The sequence below is a fragment of the Myotis brandtii genome, unplaced genomic scaffold, assembly GCF_000412655.1.
Source record: "Myotis brandtii unplaced genomic scaffold, ASM41265v1 scaffold266, whole genome shotgun sequence".
Lineage (NCBI taxonomy): Eukaryota > Metazoa > Chordata > Mammalia > Chiroptera > Vespertilionidae > Myotis > Myotis brandtii.
In genome coordinates this window covers 3,267,659-3,276,454 of record NW_005360124.1, presented here as the reverse complement: position 1 = coordinate 3,276,454, position 8,796 = coordinate 3,267,659, and the positions used below count along the sequence as shown (strand labels likewise).

General features: G+C 41.3%; 1 long non-coding RNA gene across 1 annotated transcript in view; it reads right to left on the bottom strand.

Annotated features, from left to right (window-relative positions):
• LOC106726441 overlaps positions 1–8,796 on the bottom strand; it is a 26,179-nt gene that overhangs the window by 12,331 nt on the left and 5,052 nt on the right. Inside the window, exon 2 of the long non-coding RNA XR_001362512.1 lies at positions 1,039–1,146. This is a non-coding gene — a long non-coding RNA (uncharacterized LOC106726441). The remainder of the gene's footprint in view (positions 1–1,038; positions 1,147–8,796) is intronic.

The following is an 8,796-nucleotide window of genomic DNA, read 5'->3' as shown; positions in this document are numbered from 1 at the left end:
TAATGATGTTTACTTTGAATTTATATTAGTTCACACAAACACTCCATCCATGCTTTTGTTCCGGCCCTCCGGTCCAGTTTAAGAACCCATTGTGGCCCGCGAGTCAAAAAGTTTGCCCACCCCTGGTCTAGACTATGCTTAGATAACATGAGAGCAAATGACTGAAACAGGAACACATTCAGACAAAGCAGAAATTTATCATTCTGTTTCATGGAATTCAAAAATCCATTTAAAAATTAATTTTTCTTTATCACTTGAAGTAGCTGGGCATACCAGTGGTTGCCAAGATGAAAGCTTTGTCACGATGCTAAAATCTTCAGACCACACATTTGTATCCTTCATGCTGTCCCACCTTCGTAAGATTTTGGGGAAGACCTCAGTTGAAAAGTAAGAATTCACAGGCAGCTCCCACAAGGCTTTCTGGACCTCACTTGCCACTGTTTGTAGAACATGCTGGGAGCTTGTTGTTGCTACACAGTTTTTTTTTCCAAAGACCCCGGGCAAGGGTCACATCATTTTAATCTGGGCAATGACTCTTTTGAGCAAGTCCCAGATAATGTTAGTGATTTACAAAAGCTTTTATCAGCCTCCTGATGGCTTTTACAGAGTGGAACACTACATGACCCACGCGGTTTGTTTTCATTTACAAAGGTGCAGGGGCTTTGAATTTAAAAATGGAACGTTTTCTTCTCGTGCCAAATGTAAACAATTTAACATCCATTTCCCATCCAGCTATTTTGCCAGTTCAAAAGAGTTTATATGAATCTTATCTGTATTATATTTCCTGCTGATTGGCAGTGCCTCCTTCTTTAGCTGGGAAGCCAAAAATGTGCTGGCTCAGATTTGAACAGGAAAGGAATAACAAAGAAAACTGGGAAATAAATGTAATGAGTGGTTACGGGGTGCTGAAAACTATACTTATCGTTTCTTATTCTCGCAGAGTTGGTGCTGCCATATTGATTTATGCCTGGGAAGTCTTTCATGGAAACACACAACAAAAGCTTCAGATTATTTTGTCAACAAGAAAACACAGTTTACCTTATCTTCAAAGTCCCCATCTATTCCTGATTTGAGTGGTTCCATATTCCTTGCTTGCGGAGATCTCTCTGAGCCCTGGAGGAGATTTGTGCTGGATACAGTAATTCACTATGAAAGATAAAAGCCCCCAGAATGTCACCATGCTGCTTCCCAAGGCCAGCTGAATGATTCTGTGGGGACCAAAGGGGGTCCAGAGAGTGAAAAAGTACTGCGGCTCTTCCAGGCCGACTTACAGTCAGTTTATTGAACCCTTGAGAGCCATTTTTCCCCCTTCCAGAATGTAAAAGACATTTATTTGGCCTATTGTTTGAAGGCTTAAGTCTCTTTCTCACATTCAAGGTCTGGGCAATTGAAAAGGAGAGGAGGGAAAGAACAAAATCAGCCGTCTAGACATTTCCTAGTGGAGTATCAGGTTTATAAGCCATTTTCCTGGCCTTGTCCGAATCACACATTATGAACTGAGATAAAATGCTAGATCATAAACTTGGGCCCTATTGTAAGGAAGACGGGCAAGAGTTATGGTTTTCTTTCAAAAGTCACACATTGCATTTTTCTTCAAGGTCACATTAATTTCTGTTAATGGCCCTCCTCTAGCCGCCCTTTCCAGAAATGTTCTCATTTGCTCTTGGCTTCCAACCCCCACATTCCCTTACACTCCTCAACCTATACTGCACCCCCAATGTCCTCTCCACCCACAAGTCCCAATTTAATTAGACTTACAAAGTATGTGGGGAGTGAGTCAGTTTTCAATAAATACCCTGATTTTCCTATCAATTGACATCATGACTGTCTCCATCATTTAACATTTGGGTGCTCATATTAATGATGAGATGTAATGTAAGGGAACTTTAGTAGTGATTGAAGAGGGATAGAGGTAGATGCACTTCCAGAGCCTCTCTAGGCAAGATGGGTGCAATAGAAAGAGCATTACAGGAATCCCAGGTTCAGGTCCTTGAGTAACCTTTCTGAGCCTCCATATTGCTCATCAATAAAACGAGGCCATGGAGCCTGATAATGTAGAAGGGGTCTGATTCTCAAAAGGTTTTTTTAAACTTTTAAGCTTTGCATTTCCAGGAAGCTGACTACATCCCTGAAAATTACTTTCTGGCATTAGATGCCCTTGCTATGAGGACCATAAAGTGTTTTACCAGAATCCACATGTACTGATCTTCATACTGCTATCTTAAATTTGTCGATTGCTATTGCTTCACCAAGTGTTTGTCCACCAACTAACTTCTCACTCATCATTCAACACACCAGTGCGCTGAGTGACAGCACCAGCTGCCATGTGTGGTATAGTGACATTCTGAAGAGCAAATGGGATGGTGCAATAACTAGTAAACTAAACCTCAGCAGCCAGGAATAATGGACATTTGATAGAAGTTTCTTAGCCTCCAATTCTTTTCTTTACACCATGATACATGCTTTCTCTCTCTCTCTCTCTCTCTCTCTCTCTCTCTCTCTTCATACAAAAAAAACAAAACAGAATACTAACTTCCTGTTCCTGTATTTGCATATGGTTTCCATTTGAAAGGTCATCAGTTATTTGGACAATGATAACAAGATATTTCATTAAAAAGTAATCTCCAAATATTGACCAACTCCAGAGATGGAATACTCTCATTAAGTTCATTTGATGATATGCAGTGTATGTAGTTAAAATTGAAGGAGGAGGCATACTGATTCCTCAGCCTCAGTAACCCAGCCTAAAAACACCTTGAGATAGATTATGTTTTAGGAAGGTCCAAGTTTATTTAAATGATATACATAAATATGTACATTTTGCTTGTTACAAAGATACTAGTCCTAGAGCAGTATTGCCTGGCTCAAATTAGATGTTCAAAGAATATCTATTAAAGCAATGAGTTGATAAATGAACAAGTCATCTTTACATTAATATATATTGCACTGGTAACCGAATGATGAATGGTGGTTATTGTGGAACCTACTTCACCAAAGATGGAGAAATACTATCATTGGGTCTCATACAATATCTTTCTTTGCATGTTTGTTTACTTCCTCAAGGGCAAACCATTAAGCATATTAGGCACTTACATTATTTGGGCATCTTTGAGATTTGAAACTGTATAGAGCTCTGTCCTATAGTGAAGCCTATTAAATAGATAATTTGATGCTTCATTCGCATCCAATAGAGACAACTATTAGGTTCCTTGAGGCTGGACATTGGCTGGGCCAGTGCTCTAGAGCTAAGAACATATTGAGTTTTCCTTGGTATAAATGAGGGAGTGGGGCCCACATGATCTGCAGGTTCCCTCATGGGGTAAACATCTTATGGTTCTGTGAAAGCAGCAACTGTGTTCACAGAATGGCTTTGTCCAAGATAATATTCAGTGGATAAAAATGATAGCATTATCAGTGGTTTTCTTTGAGTCTTGGGATTACTTATGTTGTAACTTTTAACTTATGATTTAAACTTTTCTTTATCAGAATACTTTTTATAATAAACATACATGATTTTATAATAATATAAAACAATATAAAGTCCTTTCAATTTTGAGAAGGAAAAGAAGCCCTTATTCTAGGAAGGTAACAAGGACAATAAGGTCTAGAGCCTTGTTGTTAAGACTTTAGCCCACAGATTTGTAGACCCCCATCCAGAGATTCTGATTCAGTAACTCTGGATGGTGCCTGGGAACCTGCGTTTTTAACAAGCTCCAGGATCACACTTTGAGGAACCTGAGTCTAACAGTTAAACATATAGACAGCAATCCTACCAAACATTTTTCCTTTCAGAATTATGAGGGAAAATTTCTGTATCAAAACCTATGTAACCCAAGAAGCATCTAGGGCTAAAGAATTATCAAAAGGCTCAGCTCCACTGGAAAAGTGTGCTTCCACCCCAGATGGGACTTGAATGAACCTGGAATTATGAGCTCACCATCTCAGTCTAATCTATTTGGACCTGGGTCCCCTGGACCCTCTCAAATTGTGCCTGACATCACTGTTATCTAACATCAGGTGTGAATCAAGGGACACCGGAGTTTTGGTAGTAGACCATGCCCTCAGTAACAAAATTATGGGTCATCCCTTGGCAGCGGACTAGCTGGTCAGTCAACTTAATTGACTGTTTTATCACCAGGTTTCATTTTAAATGTTAAGAAAGAAAAACCCACAGAGAAAGACAGAAAGAAATGGCTCCTAAGAGCTCTCAATACTAACTTATTAAGGGTTAAATCTTGTGTAAATTACCTGCCTTTTAATTAAAAGAATAACAACTGAAAATAAATACCCAGTTAATTATGATTTTATTGCTTTGACCACATTGCGGAGGTCTAAATGACAGAAGAAAAGCAAAATGAATCTTCCAACCACAAAATGCCTTCAATTTCTAAGTCTTCATTCTAGAAGCAGCACTTACACTAATATCTATGGAGTGTTTACTCAGTGCCTGTTATGAACAGATTGTTTGTGACCCCACCATAGTTCATATTTTAAAGCCCTGACCCCCAAAGTTGATGGTGTTTTAAGAAGGGACTTTGGGAGGTAATTGGAGTTAGGTTAGGTCATGAGGATAGAGCCCTCTTGATAGGGTTAGTGGTCCTTATCAGAAGAGAAAGCTCAGGCTCTCCATGAGCAGAAACTGAGGAAAGGTCATGTGAGAACACAGGGAGGACTTGGCCATCTGCAAGCCAGGAAGAGAGCTGTCATCAGGAACCATAGTGGACAGCACCTTGATCTTGGACTCCCCAGCCTCCAGAATGTTGAGAAACAAATTTCTGCTATGTAAGCCCCCCAGTCTCTGGTGTTTTGTAATGGCAGCCCAAGAAGACCAAGACCGAGCCTTAACTGCATTACCTGACTTAGTCACCTCCACACGGTCACTTTAAATAAGAGACCTCAAAATCTTTAAATGTTTTCAGGGTCAGTGTCACTTTGGCAAAAGTGTTCTTTCTTAATTTGCCATAGGACAGTGGTTTTTAACCTTCCTAATATCGCGACCCTTTAATACAGTTCCTCATATTGTGGTGACCCCCAACCATAAAATTATTTTCGTTGCTACTTCATAACTGTAATTTTGCTACTGTTATGAATCGTAATGTAAATATCTGATATGCAGGATGTATTTTCATTGTTACAAATTGAACATAATTAAAGCATAGTTATTAATCACAAAAACAATATGTAATTATGTATGTGTTTTCGATGGTCTTAGGCGACCCCTGTGAAAGGGTCGTTTGACCCTGTGAAAGGGGTCACAACCCACAGATTGAGAACCACTGCCATAGGCTGATAGCTAAAGAATCATGTTACATATTTCAGATGCTGTATGTGTGTACTTGGTCTTAGGCGACCCCTGTGAAAGGGTCGTTCGACCCCCAAAGGGGTCGCGACCCACAGGTTGAGAACCGCTGCCATAGGCTGACAGCTAAAGAATCATGTTACATATTTCAGATGCTGTGTGTGTGTACACACCTCTGCAGGCTTGCCTAGGGTAGGCAAAGGTGTGTTTGTAAGTACAGGTGCCTGAGGTAGGGCAGGTATGTGGACCCAATTTATTTAGTGGCTAATTACTCCCTTTTTCCTTTTAAGAGATTCTGTCTTTACATTTTCCCAGAAGGGAAAAAAGGAGGGGGAAAGGAAGTGGAAAGGAAAATAACCAAGAACGAAAACAGAAGTAAGAGGAGAGAAAATGATGTGAATAAGGGAGCAGGATTTAGAAAGGAAGAAATGGACGAGAGTCATCGGGAAACCCTGCTTTCCCTGCCCTTCCCTCTGCTCTTTCTCCAGATCCCCAGGCTGCTGCCAGACCTTCCCCCACAGGCCTCATTTACTCACTCCCTAGCCCGCATGTGGAGGCTTTCAACTCATTCTCCCAGCTCCACCCCAACACTCCAGCTAGAATCAGAAATCAAAGAAAAAATTATGTCCCCATCATTAGTATTGCACCAAGAGGGTAATTAAAGAAAACACAAAAACCTACAAGGGATTTCCAACATTTACCAATGTGGGTGATGAGTGCATGGCTCCTTGTAGCCCTTCTATCTCCCTCCAAGCTCTGGAGTGGGAGCCCTATTTAAGTGTATGCAGAATGGATACCAGCAGCCCCCTTCAAACTGAATTCAAAACTGCCCATTACACGTCACCCCATTATGCATTCCATTCTTTCCAGGGTTTGGTGAGAGGATGCACATTGCTGAGGAAACAGAGGCCTTTAGGGTACAGTAGATTTCAAAACGCAATTAAAATAAACTCTTCAAGTGGAAATGTAAAAGGCACTTGTATTTGATTAAAGCCTTTGGCCTTATCAACTGCAGAGTGCTCCATTACAAGGTCATTAGCAACCCGACTTCCACAATGGGCAGCAGGCGTCAGCTGCACAAAACAAACAGGGGCCCCAAACACCACAATAACTCCCTGTACCTGTTCTTGTTTGCTTGCTGAGCCCTCCAACATTGGGAGTTGCTGAAATATATAAAAGCGTAACAGCTTGAGTCAATATTTGCCAGCCTAAGCGAGTGATTTTATTTAGTGAGAAACTGAACCCCTTTGAATAAATACATCTCCTTGCAGGCAGGCACTGAAGGAAGGGCTAAAGGCAGAACTGGATCTGGGGCTGGTGCTCTGAGACTTCAGAGGTTCCTGCAATCCTCTACCTCCTGGGGTAAGGGACATGGCGTCCGGTCCAGATGCATGGCACCCAGTCAAGGGGCAAGTTGGGAAAATTCCACCCTTAGGCTGCACTCTATTCTAGACTAAGAGTTCTCATCAAAATCACCTGCAGGGCTTGATAAAACACTGGCTGCTGGACCCAGAGGTGGATCCAATAAGTCTGGGGTGGGGCCTAAGAATTTGCATTTCTAACAAGTTCCCAGAGGACTTTGCTGCTGCTGATTCTGGGACCTCACTTTGAGAACCACTGGTCTAGACCAGCTCTGTGCAGCAGAAATGTAATGCAAGCTACATGTGTAACTTTAAATTTTCCAGGAGCATGTTAAAAAAATACACAGGAACTGAAGTTTCATAGCATATCCAAAAGGTAATGGATAAAAAATATAATCAATGTAAAACTTATTAATGAGGTACTTCACATTTTTTTTTACTAAGTCTTCAAATTTCATTATGTATTTTATACCTTATAGCACATCTCATTTTGGACTAGCCACAATTCAAGAGCTCAATAGCCACATGGGGCTAGACGCAGCCGTGGGCAAACTACGGCCCGCGGGCCGGATCCAGCCCGTTTGAAATAAAAAAAACTAAAAAAAAAAAAAAGACCGTACCCGTTTATGTAATGATGTTTACTTTGAATTTATATTAGTTCACACAAACACTCCATCCATGCTTTTGTTCCGGCCCTCCGGTCCAGTTTAAGAACCCACTGTGGCCCTCGAGTCAAAAAGTTTGCCCACCCCTGACTTGCTCCAGTGCTGCTGGCTTTACTTTATTTCCTTAAACACACCAAGCTCATTCCACATTCTGGCTCTTGAACTTACTGTGCCATATGCCTGAACTTCTCACACGTTTTTGGATAGTAAGCTCCTACTCACCATTCAGCTAGTACTTTTGTGACGATGCTAAGTCGCCACCTCCCCACTCTGACTCCCACTCCTCTACTCTTGCTTCTTACCCTGAGTTATTTTCTTCACAAATTATTGGAGTTCTTTTTGTTTGTCTCCTATCACTACAGTAACAACATGAGAAGAAACTTCATCTTGTTTTTTGTCATATCCCTTGAGCTACTTTTAACCGTGAGTAACATGTAGCACACATTTAATACAACCTTATTGGATGAATGAATGAATGAATGAATGAAGTTAAGCTTTGAACCCAAATCCACATTTTGACCACCAACATGCCACAAGTTGTAATTGAATTCTTAAGATGGATCCAGCACCTGGTTAGACATGGTGCGGAGTACAAGGGAATAATATCTAGTCTCTCCTTTTAAGATCTTTATAACTAAGTTGTGACACCAGACTCATTTGTACTTGAGATAACAAATAACACACCTACGTGCTGGGTGAAGGGAGTGGCATCAGAGGGCATCAGCATGCAGATGAGAGTGGTCAGTGAGCACCCAGGTGGTCCTCAGAGACTTGCTAGTTGAGTTGACTGGAGGCTTAAATGGTAGATACAGTTTACAGTGGGGGGCATGGGGGGTGGTGAAGGCCATCAGGTTCTTGGGTAAGACCTAAAATCGGGTGAATTTACCCAAGCATGAGTAACAAATGACAAGTATTTGAGGGCATTCCAGGCTGGCGACATTTGTTAGATCCTTTTGTCTAGAAAGTAACTCACTCATTACATACAAGTATAATTTTGTGAGAAAACAAGGCCAATAAGGCAAAAGAAGAGGAGGAAAAGGGTGAGTGAGGTTTCTAGTTTTTGACTTATGGTTGTGGTTGGGGAGGGGTGGACCAGGATCTTGCACACAGTGAATGTCAGGTATTGGGCATTATATATACTCCGGTACAGGGCGGCATAGACCATCTCTAAGAGTTTCTCAGAGGGCCATAGCTGCCCCCTATGTGGACTGCCCCTCAGAGGGGACCCCAATAAAGTGTAGAGCAAGGAGATTCCTGAGAACTAGGTCACTAGCTAATGAAGATGACTTCCTATGCTCAAAATGAACAAGTATCCGTCCATTCATTTGTCCATACATGTATTCCACAAGCAGGTTCTCTACACCAAGTATCATGCAAATTGCAGGGTAAGTAAGGGTTCATTTTCTTAAGAAATTCACGGTCTATCCACAAAGAAAACCACATGCTATTAAGACTTTATGACACAATATGC